The sequence below is a fragment of the Haliotis rufescens genome, unplaced genomic scaffold, assembly GCF_023055435.1.
Source record: "Haliotis rufescens isolate VD_foot unplaced genomic scaffold, xgHalRufe1.0.p SCAF_9, whole genome shotgun sequence".
Classification (NCBI taxonomy): Eukaryota; Metazoa; Mollusca; class Gastropoda; order Lepetellida; family Haliotidae; genus Haliotis; species Haliotis rufescens.
In genome coordinates, this window is record NW_025964383.1 from 31813642 (window position 1) to 31833416 (window position 19775).

The 19775-nt window shown below is 39.4% G+C and overlaps 2 protein-coding genes across 3 annotated transcripts in view; one reads left to right on the forward strand and one right to left on the reverse strand.

Annotated features, from left to right (window-relative positions):
- LOC124151406 (ATP-binding cassette sub-family C member 5-like) overlaps positions 1 to 9457 on the reverse strand; it is a 69612-nt gene extending 60155 nt beyond the window's left edge. Inside the window, exon 1 of the mRNA XM_046523843.2 lies at positions 9330 to 9457. The gene's annotated coding sequence lies outside the window, so the exon portion shown is untranslated. The remainder of the gene's footprint in view (positions 1 to 9329) is intronic.
- LOC124151407 (calpain-5-like) overlaps positions 3910 to 19775 on the forward strand; it is a 46458-nt gene continuing 30592 nt past the window's right edge. Inside the window, exon 1 of one of the 2 annotated variants that reach the window (XM_046523845.2) lies at positions 3910 to 4051. The gene's annotated coding sequence lies outside the window, so the exon portion shown is untranslated. Of the gene's footprint in view, positions 4052 to 9531; positions 9753 to 19775 lie in introns of those variants that run through there. The other variant, XM_046523846.2, reaches the window with a different exon arrangement.

Below are 19775 nucleotides of genomic sequence, written 5' to 3' on the forward strand. Positions count from 1 at the left end.
GTATAGGCAAAGTATGGAAGTTATATGCATTTGCACGGAAATCTGCAGAAATTATATTTATTTTAATTATGTTTTTTAATTGAATTTTTAAATAAACTTGCATGAGAACTTTAAAGTTTACGTGCATGGGACGATTGTTACGTTCATCGTCGTTTCTTTCAGCAAGGCGTCTACAGTATGTCGACATCCTGTTTCAGCCACGGGTTAGACGATTATTTGGGGAGAGGTGACATCCTCGATTATCCAGTGTGTTATATCTCCTTTCGAGAGGGGAAGGATACAGATAATTTCTGAACGGCAGTTAGGAACAGCACTGTCATAGATAATCTATGCTAATAATTAATTATTTTTATGCCTGACAACTATTTGCTGTTCACAATAGCTCTCTTCGTAGAATTATTATTGCCTATTGTTAATTCTGATAGTTATCGCATCGACCGGAAGTAACATGATGCAACAACATAGGAAAATACGTCATGTATATAGATCATGGCGTCACGCAGTCATGCTCTCACTCGAAATAAGGCGACATATCACATACTTGTTCAGCGTGTTTTAGAGACTTTTGTTCTTGAACAAAAGAACCTCTCTGTTGAAACTGCGTCTTTGGGGGCATTTATTCACGTGAAACATACAATTTCAAATTGAAAAAATGTGTTTATAGTTGAGAAACACCTGTGAAGACAGGTACTCCCTATTCACATTTCGCCTTTATCACCTAATGCAGGTTATCAGGTGAACCTTTTGGCGAGTAAAATTCCCACACATTGCTGAAACCCATTTCCCGAAACGCAACAATTATAATGTCATTAAAACCACATATTTCGTGCACTGTGTATAGATCCTATATGTATACCGCTCTCCGTCACCGTGGTTACTGAGATGTGATTTAATTAATGTGGTTCCCCTTTAGTTGTACCTTACTTCTAGTATGGGTGTTTAATCCCTGGGGATGGTTTTCAGAGATCCGCATACCATATCTTTCTATATTATCTCATACATCGCGAAACTACTTTTCAAAATATTTTTGTGCACCAGTATTCACAGGAAGTGAGATGGGGTGACGTCTTTAGATTGTATTATTATTATTTCATATTGGTTTCATCAATGTTAATTATTATTATTAATAATTATTTCGAAATTGTCAACACACGTACAAGCGGTCGCGCACGCACGCACGCACGCACGCACGCACACACACACACACACTGATGAACATCCATCAACGCAATTGATATACGATGACATGCATCAACCAGGTCAGCGAGCCTGACCACCTTATCCTGTTACTCGCCTCATACGACAAGCATAGTCACCTATGCGTACAAGTACAGCATAGTTGCATATTGGCGTCTATGTGAGAATTATAAGGTGCTTTGTTCATTTACGATATGCCATTTCATAATGTAATTCACAGTCCATACAAGAAAATGTCTCGTGCACTGCATTCGTTATTGTATTCAACCTCCCGTCCTTTCGATTTGTTGTAGGGGAGATAACTCATCATTGCCTCCTGTGGAGGAAATCGAAAGTCACTGCAGTTAGTGATCGTACGTTTGTATACCTTGTCTAAGTTGCAGTCAGCACTATATATGTCAGATACACACCAGGGGCTGATAGGATGCAAGCAAAAGTTACAAAGACTGCACTCATTTCTGCAAGTTTTCCATTCGTCAAATAAACAGCTGTAAAATCGTCCCATTGTTTCTCTTGAACTGATAGTATAACTATAACAGTCAAAGGGGAAATATCAAAAGCCTTTTCGTGGTGGACTACAACCTATATGTCCTTATTCATTTCAATATAGCCTATGTCCTGAGTTATTTAAATATTACAACGTATTTTTTCGAAAGGAGTGTGATCAATGTGGCAACTGAAGCGTTCACCATATTGTAGTGATATTTCATCGTGATAAAGTCAGTGTTCCTAGTGTTGGTAGAGTATGGAGAAATTTAACATGTACCGCGTAATGAATTTAAAAAGCAACTTCATCGGCGGAGTAATGAGGGTGTAGTGACGACGTCTGAGTCCCCTGTGTTCTTACCCCTCGCGTGTCAATACAGTAAACTACGGTTATAACGAACTCAAAGGGACCACTTATTTTAGTTCGTTATAACCGTAGTTCGTTATAAGCATATATACAGCATATATACAACAAATGGTCGGGACTAAAAAATAAGTTCGGTATATCGGTCAGTTCGTTATAAGCGTGTTCGTTAAAACCGTAGTTTACTGTATATCATTTTATGAAGAGAAAAAAAGTTCATACCACATACTATAACCAATAAATATTTTGAACATGCGTACATTTCTAACAGACGTTTATGCATCACTAGGGAATTGACATTTACACAGTAAATAATTATAGCATTGTGGAAATTATGTACCGCCACCCATATAAATCTTTGAAAGGCATTTAGAAATGATACACATAAACTAATTATCGTCACCTTGAGTCATTGTTGACCGATTCCCCATACTGCCCCCGATTTTGATATTTTATTACTTTCTATAATGTTTTCCCCCTTGATCCAAATTGTTCAAAGAGGCGACATATTTGTTATCCTCTTGATATGTATAACCTGTTTCAATTCACGACACCCATCACTACATAATACCACTCTTGAGGATCCGGGGTAGAATAAGTCTTCAGCAACCCATGCTTGCCGTAAAAGTCGACTATGCTTGTCGTAAGAGGCGACTAACGGGATCGGGTGGTCAGGCTCGCTGACTTGGTCGATTGTATGTCATCGTATCCCGACTAGTAGGATCGATGCTCATGATGTCAAATCACTGGATTGTCTGTTCCAGACTCGATTATATACAGACCGCCGTTACATAGCTGGAATATTGCTGAGTGCGGCGTTAAACAACAAATAAACCAAGCCAAACCCGAAAATGTTTAAAATTTAAATAAACTTGAGAATACCTTCAACATGAACAAAAATGACTTGGCTAGTGCTAACGTCCATCCCTGTATTTGAAAATAATGTTTTTATGTTTATGATCAGTAATCATGGTTAACCATCACATCTTAGCCAGACAAACGAGTGGTTGACATCATGAGCAACATTCCATGCCGTTGGGGTATAGGGACAACCAGTGTCCGAAATAACTGCTTGCCCACCTGCCCGCGGCAGGTAACTTTTCTGTCGGGCTGCATGAAATTTTCCTGCCCCTGCCCGACTGTCTGCAGACCGCCTCCGTGGTCTCGTGGTAGAGCGTCCGCCCGGAGAGCGGAAGGTTCGGGGTTCGATCCCCGGCCGCGTCATACCAAAAGACGTTAAAAGATGGTACTTGTTGTTACCCTGTCTGGCGCTCGGCATTAAGGGGCTAAAACAAGGACTGGTCGGCTCGGAGTCAGTATACTGTGTCTGAGTGGGGTATTCATGTTAAACTGCGGCATGGTATCTCAGTGAGCTAGCACTATAAATCGGCATCAGTCCGGACTAGTACAAGCAGCCACACAAACACACACACGTACATGCACGTCGCTATATAAGTGCAATAATCTTGGACGCGACGTTAAACCCCATTTCACCTCACCTCACCGACTGTCTGCCAGATAGTTTTAAGACTACTTACGTATTCAGTAATATTATAATGCCTTGTAGATTCTCAAGTATTTGTTTACAATATTTCAGCTGAATCAAGAGTGCGGCGTGAAACAACAAACAAACAAACAAACACAAACATCATATAATACCGTACAGAAGCGTGCTAAATGAGTTATTATGTCTATGTATATTTCTAAACCTTCAATCGATTCACAGTATTACATTGTGCATAAGTAAACAAGCGTAACAGTTATGTTAATTGTGTCTGTTATAATCCTGATTGGGAAATCGGTAACCACGTTGTTTGTATATCAAAAGTATATTCCAAGAGGCCCGGGAGCTACGCAGATGTGTGTTAGACCTTGACCTGTTAGTCATCGTGAGTCTTCGGTAATATCCGGAACATGGGCGGGGTTAGCCGAATGTAGCCGGGAACTTGCGGGATAGACTTCAAGGTATTTCAGTGGCATATTTCTGCAACTTGTCAGACCACGGTAAGTTGTCATCTAATAACCGCCGCCATTTAGCATGTTACACTGTATCACGATAGAGAATAGTCAGTAGTAGTGTTTTGGGAGGTTGGGCACGAAGATGGTGAAGTTGCGTTGTTTGAAAGAAATGCCCCAACACTGGTGGCCAATCATGCGTGCAACACCGCGTTTTGGACGCGATGATGAATCTTGATTGACTGGTTTTGCCGGCCATTTAGATATAGTTAGATCGTATTACATTTATTTTAAACTGAAATTTGAACAATATATGACCAGCTGGTGGTATATTTCCATGGGATAGTGTCTCTAACTGGAATCACATTCACTATTACCGCCGTGTTCAATTTCGCTTTGTTGATCTGCAAAGTGCAAGGCGATAGAAATCAGTCATCCATGGCGGTGACGATCGAGCGATTGAGTACTTTCAGGTCATGAATGTGTGTTACAATACGTTGATTGTGTGGACTAGTCCATTATTTTAAATGTTTATAGCCACTAATTATTCCGTGCATGTATATTATATATCAACACACGCATGATCAGTCATTTGTAGCGCATACACAACTACCCTCAGTCAAATACGTTGATGTTATCATAACTATTCCCTACACGCTTGTGACAAGTTTGAATATTCAAATGTGTGATATAGAATCTGTTCCCAACCAAACAGTATCATAATATTTAGATCTGCAGAAAAAATATTTACTATCTGAAAATACATATTTACACATGCCTCTTCTATCCTTGGTGATAGCTGTGTAGGGTAGGGTGTAGGTTACCCCAAACTCTATCCTTAGCCCTTGGGTCCTTCAATTGAAATAGTTTGTTGTTTAACGCCACACTCAGCAATATTCCAGCTGTATAACAGTGGGCTGTAAATAATCGAATCTGGACCAGACAATCCAGTGATTGACATCATGAGAATCTACGCAATTGGGATACGATGACATGCATCAACCAAGTCGGCGAGCCTGACCACACGATCCCATTAGTCACCTATTATGACAAGCATAGTCACCATTTATGGCAAGCATGGGTTGCTGAAGACCTATTCTACCCCAGGTCTTTACAGGTCTCAATTGAAATAGAGAGAAACTTATTATTATGTAGCCTATAGTGGCTCCTATTCAATGTTGTAAGTTTCAACATTGTACAAACATTAGAATTTTTGTTGTGATCATGGCGTAATATAGATGTTTTATGTCCTCTCAGAGCATGATGGTCCTTAACAAATGTATGATAAATGCTATTAATAGCCTGTTTTATTTTGCCACTTTCACTAACTGTAAACAAGGAAATGAACTGAATGACTTCAGTAACACTGTGCTTATTCCATGTTTATACCCTGGTGTTGGTCTTTGCTGATGAACTCAGTGTGTGTTGATGACAATAGCAGTTGAATAATAGACCTTGTTATTCCCAGTAGGTGTTATTGTAAGTGTATGCCTGACCTGGAAATATGGAGCTTTGGTGTGTCATTGATAATGTCATTACACACATTCAAAATTAATGTTTTCGTCAGCTTTAAAGCGATCTTTGAAATTTGATATTGTTATTATGAGGTCACAGAAGAATCATTCCATGCCCTGTCAAGGTATATAATTTATCGTTAAAGGCAGTGAGTGTACGCAAGTACATTGATATATGATAACTATGTATGCATATTAGATATATTGAATATATATAATATTCAATTTGACTAGTGAGTGAGTGAGTTTGGTTTTATGCGACTTTTAGCAATATTCCAGCAATATCACGGCAGGGGACACCAGAAATGGGCTTCACACATTGTACCCATGTCGGGAATGGAACCACGGTCTTCGGCGTGACGAGCTTTAACCACTAGGCTACCCGACCGCCCTTTGACTAGTGACTTCCTTGAGTACTGAGACAATATGCAGCTATTCAATATGGATTTAACTGATATAAAGTATTTATAGAATAAAGAAACTGCAAGTGATTCCCTGGCATTTGATTGGTTAACCAAGCACTTGTTTTAGCGTTTAAAAAATAACCTTTGCCCACTACCATACTACAGTTTCTGGCTTGGCTGATTATAGGGGGCGGTGGGGTAGCCTAGTGGTTAAAGCGTTCGCTCGTCACGCCGAAGACCCAGGTTCGATTCCCGACATGGGTACAATGTGTGAAGCGCATTTCTGGTGTCCCCCGCCGTGATATTGCTGGAATATTGCTAAAAAGCAGCGTAAAACCATACTCACTCACTGATTATAGGCCGGATAGGGCTTGGATTGGATTATTGTGCTGAACGATGACCCCATGGTCAGTGATTTAGTATTGATGTCTACATTTGTTTGTGTTAATTATTTAACCAGCAGTCTGTGAAGTTACTGTTGTTGATTTATTTATGTATAAGAATTGACTTTAATATGTATTTGTGTTTATGGAGGTATGAATATACATGCAGATTGACAGTTTCCATGCCTCCATAAATGAAAAATCTGTTGAAGTCAGTTCTTAAGAGAACACAGGTGAAGAGAGGATAAATATGAATGTGCTCATTCTGACTCACAATTATTATGACAGTCACCAAACCTTTCTTGTTGGGAGTAGGAGGGAGTATGGACAAATACGTTCTCATGGACAAATACGTTCTCATGGACAAATATGTTCTTATGGACAATGCGTTCTTATGGACAAATATTATATTGTGCCATTGTCTACCTCTGAACATTTAGCACATAGACCCTTTGCCCGTGTTGCAGGGATGAACCGAACTGCCCAGTCAGTAGAATTCAATTTTTGTTCTTTGTTGTTTAACGCCGCACTCAGCAATATTCCAACTATATGAAGTCAATCTGTCAGTAATTGAGACAGTCCAGTGATTGACATCATAAGCATCAATCTAGTATCTATGTATTTGGGATACGATGACATGCATCATCGAAGTCAGCGAGTCTGAGTGAGTGAGTGAGTGAGTGAGTATGGTTTAACGTCGCTTTTAGCAATATTCTAGCAATATCACGGTGGGGAACCCCACAAATGGGCTTCACACATTGTACCCATGTCGGGAATCGAACCCGGGTCTTCGGCGTGACAAGCGAACGCTTTAACCACTAGGCTACCCGACCGCCCCTCAACGAGTCTGACCACCCGATCCCATTAGGTGCCTCTTTCGACAAGCATAGTTGCCTCTCAAGGCAAGCATGTAATATTTGCCTGGGTACGTGAATACAAAACGGCATCTTGGTCTGAGGTTTTCGAAGAAGGCTAATTTCCATTCATTAATAGGCCTGAGATGGCACATATGATTAATTACTCACACCAGGGCTTGCTTGGCATTGAATGCTGACAGATTAGCAGCCCCATGTTTGAGCTGCAAACATATTGGTGGCCGTGGACACAAAGGGCTATTGGCTGATTATGAGAGTGGGAGGCATTGTCGGGATAATAGCTATTGCGCAGTCACAAAGATTATAGATTCTATTTTCATTGTCTGTAATTGTAGGGGATAAGGAGAGTTTAAATAGGTGTTGCCTCTTAATGATATGTTTTGTACATAGATATGTCACATTTGGGCTGCTTGGCTATGTGTTAGGGCTGGGACGAGTCCAAATTTACTACCTGGGTACCCACCCCCCTATTACCCAACCCTACCTGGGTACCCACTGTAGGTCTCAGTTGGGAACATTTTTAGCATAGCCCGGGCAAAACGCATTTAGATACATGTATTAAACAATCTGGTCATTCATACACTGAAGTTGAATTAAGTTATATCTTTATTCAACCATATGAAAAATCAGAAGGAATGGGTGCATAGTCAGAAAGAAATGCGAACATTAGTGACTTGTAGTGTAACCATATAGTTCTAGATAATTTTTTCATTAAACAATATATCATGTGACTAACCACGGGTCCGGGTAGTCCTGTGGGTACCCGGGTCCTAATCAGTACCCACCCAACCTGGGTACACGAGTTACCCGTCCCAGCCTTACGTTGTGTAATCATTTGTTAATAATATGGTTGATTGGCTGGTTAAGAAGTTTCATCAAGATTTCTCAAGAGATAGAAGACGATGGTATGGGAAACTATGTTTGTGTTGTAAATGTAACAGTGATTTATCCTGATCTTAATGATATGTTTTGTATGTAGAAATGTCGAATTTGGGTTCTCACTTAGTGGCATAAGCCCAAACTCTCCCTGTCAGCATCCCCCCTCTCACTGAATCTGATACTCTTTAGCCATGATCTTATCAGTTGTTCCCCTGCTCCAGTGAAGCAGGCACGGTCAAGCTGGTCCCAGTTTGTTTACTTTAGGGCACTGATGGCGTAGGCCAGCTTGACACTCAAGAATTGAAACATAAGACTCCAAGACAAAACAGTGAAACTACAGTGACCAAATCAACTCTTTGAAAAACGTTTTGGAGGTAATAATTATAATAAAGTGTCTATTCACTGGAAACTGACATCCCTTGACCAATATATAAGTGATAGTGATATAGTTTATATGTTCTTGGTTGTGGTAACTATTCATGAAGTTTCTGGGACTAAATGTCAGTCTAATGAGGAGGTGATACTCACTGATAGTTGACATCATGGAGGGACCAGCCTCTACATAGGGGTTGTATTGGCTGCTTGTACAAGACAAACACATCCTGTTTATATATGAAGAATGTTCAGCTCGACACACATTCGTCTGCTTAGTTATTAGCACTTACAACAATTTACTGTGAAGAAAATGTATTAACACTGAGGGAGTCTTACTGATATGTTTTCCATTTGATATCCAGGATTCACTTTTTGATAAGTTTTGTGATAGGGAAATATGTTTAATGAATATCAAATTTAGACTTGTTTTACATCTGTGTTCCCTCTAGAACTGTAGTAATTGTATCATATGTACTAAATTGATTTCTTAAGTTGTTTGTTGTTTTTATTAGGCTCAATTTATTTACTTTCTGTTTGGAAACCTTCGTCACCTTCATATTAACATGATTAAAGTTATAAATGAATTTATATGATGGAATTTATAATGTTGTCACACTGTTTATGGGAAGTAATTCCATCATCATTCAAACATAGACATAAAAGATTTTAAGATTTTATCTACATGATCTAACACGCTTATGGTGTAAATCCTTTGTTTGGATCTCAAATTGAAACAGGTAAGGTCTTGGAATGTCTAAACAGACAATGACAATAGAACCGTGTATTAATATATTATATTTCAGTATGATCAGACAGTACATCAACAATACTTGCCTTATACAATGTTGGACACTCATTAGAATAACTATACAATAAATCTGTTATCAGTCACCTACCTTAGTTTATCGAGTGCACTGGTTGTCCTGCCATTAGTTTCAGTGTTGAATTGTTGCAGTTATTTGTCACAGGACCCTCCCCTTTCTAAATAACCTAGGGTCACATTTCAGGAAACGAGTAGGAGTTGGACTGCCGGTGTGCGATCCTAATAGGCTTACTTCAGTTATGTGGCCTAATTTTGAAAACATCTTTTCTCAAGCAAAACAGGTCACTGCGCCCTGTGAGCGTGAAGCAGCTTGTATGGAAGTTATTAATTTGTGATGGTCTCACACGTCTGATTTATGCTTGTTACATGCAGAAGCAAAGTCGCTGTATTCATACTTTGCGGTTCACTTGTTAGAAAACAACTTCGTCTCTGTTGGATTCATGAGTGTGTTAAAACATTTAATGGACTTGTGAAAATATTGGATTTTTACTTAAAGGTGAGTTCTTGGCTAAGAAACTTTATCATGCTAGTGTGGTTGTATTGTGTAATATTTTCATTCTAGAAATGTTTTTGTACCATAAGAGTATTAGACTGACAATATTGTTGTAACTAAGCACTAAGAAATATAACATTATATACAATATAGGTAATGTTATGTAGAACTTGATTTGCATCATATACATGATATGCTTTCATTATAGCATCCCAAGAATTGGTTTTATTCATCTTAAACCTCATGACCTGAAGTCATAATGATGTAGGTCACAGTGACATTGGAACGCTGTCAATCATTGTGACATCAGTTTACAGTGCTCTTCCAGTCATGGTGACATGGTGATGCTATCACATTATCTATGATATTATACCATTATGGAGACGTGACAGTGGTTTCTGTCACAATGACATCACAATGCTATCAAAATCATGACATCACAATGCTATCAAAATCATGACATCACAATGCTATTTGCAACAGTCATGGTGATATCACAATGGTATTGGTCAGTGACTTCACAATGGTACCACAGTCATGGTGATATCACAGTGGTATCGATCAGTGACTTTACAGTGGTACCAGTCATGGTGATATCACAATGGTATCGATCAGTGACTTCACAATGGTACCACAGTCATGGTGATATCACAATGGTATCACAAGTCACAGTGACATCACAATGATATCGGTCATTGTGACTTCATTATGGTGACAATAATGTCTCAACATGCATGCTGTCAGTAATGATCAGACACAGGTTTATGGGATATTCCAGTGTTTCCATTACTGGTAAAATTGAACCCTATTAGTCCAAAATTATAATGGAAAGTACCGGTATGTGTAAGTGCTGCCAGTCCAGTAAACTGGTAGGCGGAAACTGAACTGTATTCTACTTTGAGGAAGGAAGTGCTGAGTTTTAATGTGGCACCAATATGTTCATCATTGTCACCTGAATACTTGTACGAAGTTTGTAAAAATCAGTAGATTTGTTTGTTTGTTGTTTAACGCCGCACTCAGCAATATTCCAGCTATATGACAGTGGTCTGTAAATAATAGTCTAGACCAGGCAATCCAGTGATTGACATCATGAGCATCGATCCACTCAATTGGGTTATGATGACATGCATCAACCAAGTCAGCGAGCCTGACCACCCGGTCCTGTTAGTCGCCTCTTACGACAAGCATTGTACCATTTGCGTCAAGCATGGGTCGGATTTTCTCGGGTCTAAACATTTTGGGGTTATTGCTACACATGTATCATGTATATGTTAAACTACAAGGAGACGTTCTTGGATAATTTCCATCCCTGAAATATCATAAATATGTTTTAAATGGTTTAAAAATTAGAACAAATTTAATGTTCGAAGTATTATTAGCATGATAAGTTTTATGTGTCTCCGGCATGAGTAATAGTATTACTCATTCTGTATGATCATCATCGGTTCCATCTGGTGTTTGTAATGTATCGAATGTGGTGACCCAGAATCTAGGTCTGAGGATCACCAGCAGTCGTAATGCTGTATCATGGTGTATTTTAACATTTTCACAAGTTGTTTCCTTGGTAATGTCATCTGTTTAATATCTATCACAGGCTTTTGCCTAAACTAGTCTCTGAAAATATGTAATTTTGATATAAAACAACTCCATTTAAATTGAAAAGGAGCCTCAGTGAGATGATGGGAGACTCAGAGTCTGTGGAAAATCTAGACTTGCTTTATTTAGGGCTATAGCTTTACTGTGAGTAAGGGCTGGGCAGAAGGAAAAATAATAAGGTTTCGGGATTTTTAAACGGACTAGGTTTTACCTGATGGCGAGCTATTGGATGATGCTTAACATGTGTAGGAGCAATACAAATTGGCACTACTCCCATAGTCCTAGCTAAACTGCTCAATAATTAAGGTATTTTAAGGTAGAAATTTGCCATGTTTTAAGGGTTTTGCTATATGCTTTCATTATAATGGCTCGTGGAACAAAATGTTAGTTTCCATCGTTGGTTTTCCCATGTTTTCATTATAATGACTAGTGGACTAAAAATGTTAGTTTCCATCGCTGACATGTACAATGTACAATTATACAATGTGTAATTCTGCACAGTTTCTTGAAAATGTTCACTGGAACGCTTTCTGACTCAGACAAATGTCAACATTTGAGGGTTTTCATTACTTTGCTATGACGTGGGAGTATTCATCATAAAAGCTAGGGCATGGGGACATGCACAATACGACTGTGGAACAATCAATCAACGTCTGTTGTCCTTCCAATAGCATTTTTGATGAACAGATTCCATTAGTATAAATTTTGAATGAGATATTTCTGTATCACAACTGATGTAAGTTCTTTGTTCATACATCTGCTGATATGAGTCAGTTTGGAATTGAACCATTAATCATGGTCATTTGCTGCATGTGGAAAAAAATAACAACTCCTGAATTCGATATTTCTTGAATGAGTCATCATCAATGTTGCTGTGTTGGCTAAATATACCAACCATGAAAGCTGACGCTGCAGTTTCTATACAGCATGGATAGTTTTTTATACAGATGTAAGTATGTGTTGACTTAGTTGTTGTTGGTTATCTCAAGGCTGTCTCCTGCCCCGAGTGTTCCCGAAGATGTCGGTGGGGTTGTTCATGGGTAGTTTAAGGGTAGGTGGCACTTGTGGCCTTGCTGGTGTCATGTCCTCATTTCCCTGATGCCTGTTGTTGTAAGAATACTACAGACTTCAGATCTACAGATTAAGCCGCATTCACACAGCATGCTCACTCTGTCATTAGCATGAGTGAGGTGGATTTTATGCCACTTCAACAACATGCCAGGTGGGGGAAATAAGAAACGGCTTCACCCATTGTATCCATGTGGTTGGTTTGTTGTTTAACGCCGCACTCAGCAATATTCCCGCTATATGACATCAGTCTGTAAATAATTGAGTCTGGACCAGACAATCCAGTGATTGACAACATGAGCATCGATCCTAGCAATTGGGATCGATGACATGCATCAACCAAGTTAGCGAACCTGACCATCCGATCCCGTTAGTCGCCTTTTACGACAAGCATAGTCGCCTTTTACGGCAAGCATGGGTTGCTGAAGACCTATTCTACCCCGGATCTTCACGGGTGACAGGGGGGCACGGGTGGCCCAGTCGTCTAAGGTGCCGCGATTCGCTGTGCAGAGTTGCGTCCCTTGGACACACCAGAAACCTATGATTGTGAGTTCGAATCCCGGTTCGCCCCGATTATGTTTCTAGGTTTGTCAGCACCATACCCGTGCTTGTGGGTTTCACCGAAGTGGTAAACGTCTGAGACCTGCATCACTTCGGGCTTTCCTCCCACATTAAGCTGACACGCCGCGATATAACTGGAATATTGTTAAAAGCGGCGTAAAACCCAACTCACTCACTCACTCACGGGTGACAGAGGTGTTGTGAGAGATGGTTCCAACTGCTATTATTATTAATGAGGAAGAAATGATTGACAGTTGCTTAATTGTTACTTATGATTGATCAACTCTTTATATCATGCTCAACCAGATATAATCGGTTATAAATGTTTTGGGTATTCAGTGAATTATGTAGGATTCCAAACTTGTGACCTTGGCAGGCAAATTGGAGCAATCGTTATTTTGTTCAAAATTGGGATTTTTGTTTAAGTTTTTATTCTCCTAATTTCAGGGGTATTTTATCATTGTTTTAATAGTATTGCAATAACAGCAAGAATTGGGTAATGTTTACTTCCAATTTGGTAATTTTTTATGACATTTGCTCCAAACTTGGGGCTGAATATCAGCCTCTGAGCAGATCTAGATAAATCCCTGGTATTTTCCAGTTATCACGCATAAAAAAGTGTACTTATTATTATTCAACATTATTATTATTTTGTATGAAGGCTTATCAGTGAAAATGGAGATCTGTCAACGAGTAAACAAGGAAATGTTAGGGAATTCTAAACTCAAGTCACTGTGGCTCTCCTGTATGTGTTTTGTTTTATTTGCTTTTGCATATTATTTTGAATAGGAAACAATGGTGTTTTGACAAGGAAAAATACAAAATTGTGTGTTTGCACTGAAATATCTTATATTTCAGTGACTGTTTTCCTCCTCATGTTCACAGTATTTTGAAATATTTCTGGAAGGAAGAAATTTCAAACCAACTTTTTAAGTGAGTATGTTGAATGCATGGATGTATATGCTATTTGTAGGAAGAGAATATTTTCCGGTAAGAAAACCCAGAAAGGAATAGCAAAAATAGAACATCTGAAAAACTATCATATCATGCCCAATGCTGAATTAATGAATATTAGACATGTAACAACAATACATCATGATCATGATCATAATGATAACACATGTACATCATCAGATCTTGATCATGTTGATATGAACATGCCAAAGCTGTGGATACAATGTACCCGTGAAAATCCAGGGTAGAATAGGTCTTCAGTAACGTATGATTGCCGTAAAAGACACTATGCTTATCGTAAGAGGCGACTTACAGGATTGGGTGGTCAGACTCGCTGACTTAATTGATGAAATCATTGTGAACCAATTGCGTGGATCGATGTTCATGATATCAATCACTGGATTGTGTGGTCCAGACTCCATTATTTACAGGCCGCCGTCATATAGCTGGACTATTGCTGAGTATAGCAGCAGTGTTAAACAACAAACAAACAAATGCAGCGCGTAATAAAAGTGATATGACAAGTATTACTTTTGTGAAGGAAATCCTAAAATATATTTGCGGATATTTATTCTGAAATTGGTTTTGTAGATTATAAACGGCTAAAGACATGATAGCACCAGTGATAATTCTCACTCTTTGCATCCAGTTGAAGAGGCTGACAGCTTCCTGTTGGGATACAATGACATGCATCAATTGTGGCACACAACTGTGGCACTATGATTGCTTTGATGAACAGGGCAGGCACATGGTATGGTGTTCATGCTGTCAACCACTGATTTGCCTGACCCAGATTTGGTACTTTGCAGAAAGACATATGATATAGCTGAACCAATGCAGACAGGGTGACTGTGTATTTATTTGTTGTTTGTACCTGTGTATCATGATACATATCGAATCACAAGCATCCTGTAACAAGACCCCTCCAACTAATATGTATCCTGACAGAAGGGACACAATGGGTGTATTGTTGTGTACACACTGTCCATTGGAGGAGGGCACTTCCTTGCACATGTCTAAACAAACTGACGCCAGATGTGCAGTGACACCTTTCAAAGATCAAGCCAGTTGATGCTGAAATGTCAAATTTAATGCCTTGTTTCATAAATAACTCAAGTTCGTGTTTATTGAGCTGAAGTAAGACTTGCACAGTGTTAATGCCTGTCCTGCCAACACTGTGTAACTTGGGAGCATACTTCAGTATCTGCGTATCAGTCAGTGTATCTGCGTATCAGTCAGTGTATCTGCGTATCAGTCAGTGTATCTGCGTATCAGTCAGTGTTTCTGTGTATCAGTCAATGTATCTGCGTATCAGTCAGTGTATCTGCGTATCAGTCAGTGTATCTGCGTATCAGTCAGTGTATCTGCGTAGTCAGTGTATCTGCGTATCAGTCAGTGTATCTGCGTATCAGTCAGTGTATCTGCGTATCAGTCAGTGTTTCTGCGTATCAGTCAATGTATCTGCGTATCAGTCAATGTATCTGCGTATTAGTCAGTGTATCTGCGTATCAGTCAGTGTATCTGCGTATCAGTCAATGTATCTGCGTATCAGTCAATGTATCTGCGTATCAGTCAGTGTATCTGCATATCAGGCAATGTATCTGGGTATCAGTCAGTGTATCTGCATATCAGTCAGTGTATCTGCGTATCAGTCAGTGTATCTGCGTATCAGTCAGTGTATCTGCGTATCAGTCAGTGTATCTGCGTATCAGGCAATGTATCTGCATATCAGTCAATGTATCTGCGTATCAGTCAATTTATCAGTGTAGTATGCAACCAATCATATTCATGTTTACACAATAATTCCCTGGTGGAGGTCATGGGGATATTTTCCTGACACAAGAATCTTGGGTATTTCCCCGATGCAGGTACCATGGATATATCATTTATTCTCCCATGAATTTTGAAATTACTCGATTCTGATTGGTCAATCACAGGCTATTAAATCACAATCAACCCCCTCTGATTCAAACAGCTGGTTTGACGGCGGCATTTAACATTTGAAACCTCACGCTGCACATTTGATTCCAAATTCAATTTAGCGCAGTTTAATCTACAGGTAACCTAGCTCTACATTGAAAACACAGTATGTTTATCTCCTAAATGGTGTTTAATGACAACCTTGCTAATTCATCTTTGCGCCATATTTGTTTATTATGGTATATATGTACTTTAGTTTTTGTGATCTCGGAGGTAGTGTTTTATGCACTTTATGACCAGAATCTGTGTAAACTTTCCACACGTGTCTCTCTCCATCTGACATGGAATTTGAACTGTTGCTCATGTGTTATACTCATGACTGTCAAATGTTGAGCATGACTAAATGTGACATGACTGCTAAAGCTTCACAAGACCCTTGGACTTTAGAGATGAAGGAGACTCCAGCTCCTACTGACTAATGAGCATGATGAGGATTACCCCGTAGTCCACCTGTCATTGCAATCTCCATGGAGTGAGTGAGTTTTATATTCTATGCCACTTTTAGCAATATTCCAGCAATATCACGGTGGGGGACACCAGAAATTACCGGGGCTTCACACATTGTACCCATGTCGGGAATGGAACCTGGGTCTTCGACGTGACCAGCGAACGCTTTTACCACTAGGCTATCTGACCGCCTCCTGCTGTTGTAAGTACAGCTAACATTGTCAGAGTGACCCTTACAGTACAGCGGTGATCAATACTATAATGATAATGGTGAGTAGTGATCTACGTCAGTGGGTCACTGTGACAGTTGTTCTGCTAGGTCTGAGGTAAAGATTGGTCTTCTTATGCAGGCCTACCAATGAAAACTGACAGACTGCAACAGAAAACTGTCATATGCCTATAATACACAAGGAATAGGCAACATAAAACATCATGGTTTGGAGAGCACGCTATAGTCTGTCATACAGACCCTGATACAAATATATCAAATACAGCCCATGCAAGTCTATAATGTTTGGCAAGTCTAGATTACTACAGTATCAGGATCTGAAAATGAAGAGAGTCTCTTGGCTCCTTTTAATGATATCTTATTAAGATAATTTGACAACTGTTTTATTTTTCTGTAAGACATGTTCATTTCAGAGACTAGATGTTAGTCTATGTATCTGCCATATGTGGTGGTTGAAGCATAAAACCGATGCACATAGCATATTAATGCAAAGTGTGCACATCGGTTTTGACGTTTATAACTCCCAAAACGCAAAAACTTTTTAAAGTCAATTCTCATAAATATATTCGTCAATTATTATAACTTCACAGTCTGCTTATTTATATCATTAACACAAAGAAAAATTGAAAAAAAAACATACAAAGTCGTTGACTTCATTCAGCACAATAATGTCATCACATGCCCCGCCCGTTCTATTATCAATCAGGAAACTGTAGTCCTTAAGTTAACCGGGGCTCGGACTATTTTGTTTTCGGTTTATGACAAATAATTGCTTTTTTTAAACAATCAAATGCTCAAACTCACCCGCAATATATTCATTACTGAATGATGTTAATAGCAGTAGACACTGATTATAAACAGAGCATATGACATTCGTATATCAATGCTGAATGTCCCCTGACCATTGCTTCAGACCTCCTACCATGATAACGTGTAGGTCACTGTAAACTGGGTTGAAGGTTTCTTCACGACTGTGTTACTTGGTGTTTGTTAGTTCACAGTCATGGTGCTGGATGCAGGTCGAGTTTACAGCTATTCTTACCATTTTGTTTTGTTGCTGTTGCCTAGCAACCAGAGACCCAACACTGTTATTATCTTGTTAGGCAAATCTCTCCCTCTCTGGGAAATGAGGTAAACGCTATGCATTATGTAATAATCATCATTGCAGCTGTGCACAGCCATTGTATGGGCTTTGGTGCAGCTACTCGGGGGGGAGAAAGCAGTCTGGAATGCTGTAGTGTGTATCTCATCAAATCTCTGGAACATTACTTTCTCAATTTATTCGTTTAACTTATTATTGACAAGATTTGTTTGTTGTTTAACGCCGCACTCAGCAGTATTCCAGCTATATGACGGCGGTCTTTACATAATCAAATCTGGACCAGACAATCCAGTGATTGACATCATGAGCATCAACCCACGCAATTGGGATACAATGACATACATCAACCAAGTCAGCGAGCCTGACCACCCGGTCACAATAGCTGCCTCTTACCAATAGCATGGGTTGCTGAAGACCTATTCTAACCTGGATCTTCACTGGTATTATTTTTAAGAAAAGCGAGTGTGCTATTTGGTTGATAACCTCCTTTTCAGTTGAGGAAGTGAATGAAGGCTTTCTTAGAAAATATTACATAAGATTGTTTTATTATTGCCTCATTTTTTATAATTTAAAACATATCAACATAACAAACATTCATGATATTACAGTTCTCTATATAGCAATATGAGATAGACTCAAGATTGTGTGGTTTGAAGGGACTTGTATGTAATGGTCCCATTGATGATAATAGTTATTATCCCCCGCCAGGAAGGGGGATATAGGAATGGGGTCCATCCGTCGGTCCGTCCTTCCGTCACATTTCGTTTCCGGAGCAGATATTGAAAACCGTACCATATTTCTTCACCAAACTTGGCACATAGATAGGTCTAGTGGTGAACTGGTGCCTTTTGATAGATTGGTATTTTTTTTAAAATTACTTTTCGAGTTTCCACGGCAACGACTTTGATTTAGACTGAAAATGGCGGTAGTCCTTGTTTCCGGAGCAGATCTTGAAAACCGTACCATATTTCTTCACCAAACTTGGCACATAGATAGGTCTAGTGTGTATGTTCCTCCAAAAGTGTCATGGACACGGGTGTTGCATTCACTGACTAACTTCATGCAGAAACACAACTCATTACAAATACAACAGTGTAACTGATCTTAAACCTGCTCAGCTGTATAAACACTGCCTCCTATCCTGTATATATTCTTGTCAACTATACTCTGTACTTCACTTGCTTGATAACGGTGTTAGAACCTACACCGAAACCATCACTCCTAATTGTAATAAAGAAGTTGATTGTCCATATGTCCCATCCTTACTCATAACAAATACAGTTACATATTCTATCATAAACTGCAGATTGCAAAACAACACCAGTAATAACTTTTTTTAGTGCTGCAATTAGGCTATTTACAAAAAGGCCCAGTGAACATAGTTCACAGGAGCTAATGCATTGCACACAACCGGACATGTCATATTGGCTGACCCGAGTCCAACCCCCAACCTCTCTGGGTAGACACAAAAAACTGGAGAAGAGAGGCGTTTGAAACCTGCTAGTGTAGACTAACACTTATAGTCAATGAAAACATGTCTATAAAATAATTAAAAAAGAATTTCTGAAAGAACCTTTCCTCTTCTGCTGTTTTCATTGTGGAATCTAGCAAACTAGACTTGGTTAGTTTGATCTAGACTTGCCTAGGTTTTTAGTAAAAAAATGGAGGACTTCTGCTGGTGTAGCACCAGGTGTTTGCATGCAGTGACCCTGAACATCAGGGTAATAGTTACAGAAAGGACCCTGGGCTTCCATGCGTATTTCTCTTGGCTCAATTTAAGGATCTTTGAATTAACTTGCACCAGGGCCTACTTGCACAAAGCGATCTTAGCGCTAAGATGATCGTAACTCCCATACTTTAACATAGGCTTACAATAGTCGTAGCGCTAAGATCGCTTTGTGCAAGTGGGCCCAGGTGCATAACATGAAAACCTAGTTGCACCAGACAAAAAACAGGATGCACCCTGGTCCCATAAATTTACCAAAGTTGCAACAGTCTTAATTTTAGAATCTGAGATCTCTGATGATTTATGCAGATCGTGCAGGAACATGCGCACATACCCTACGAGGGCATACATATTGGGGTTCAT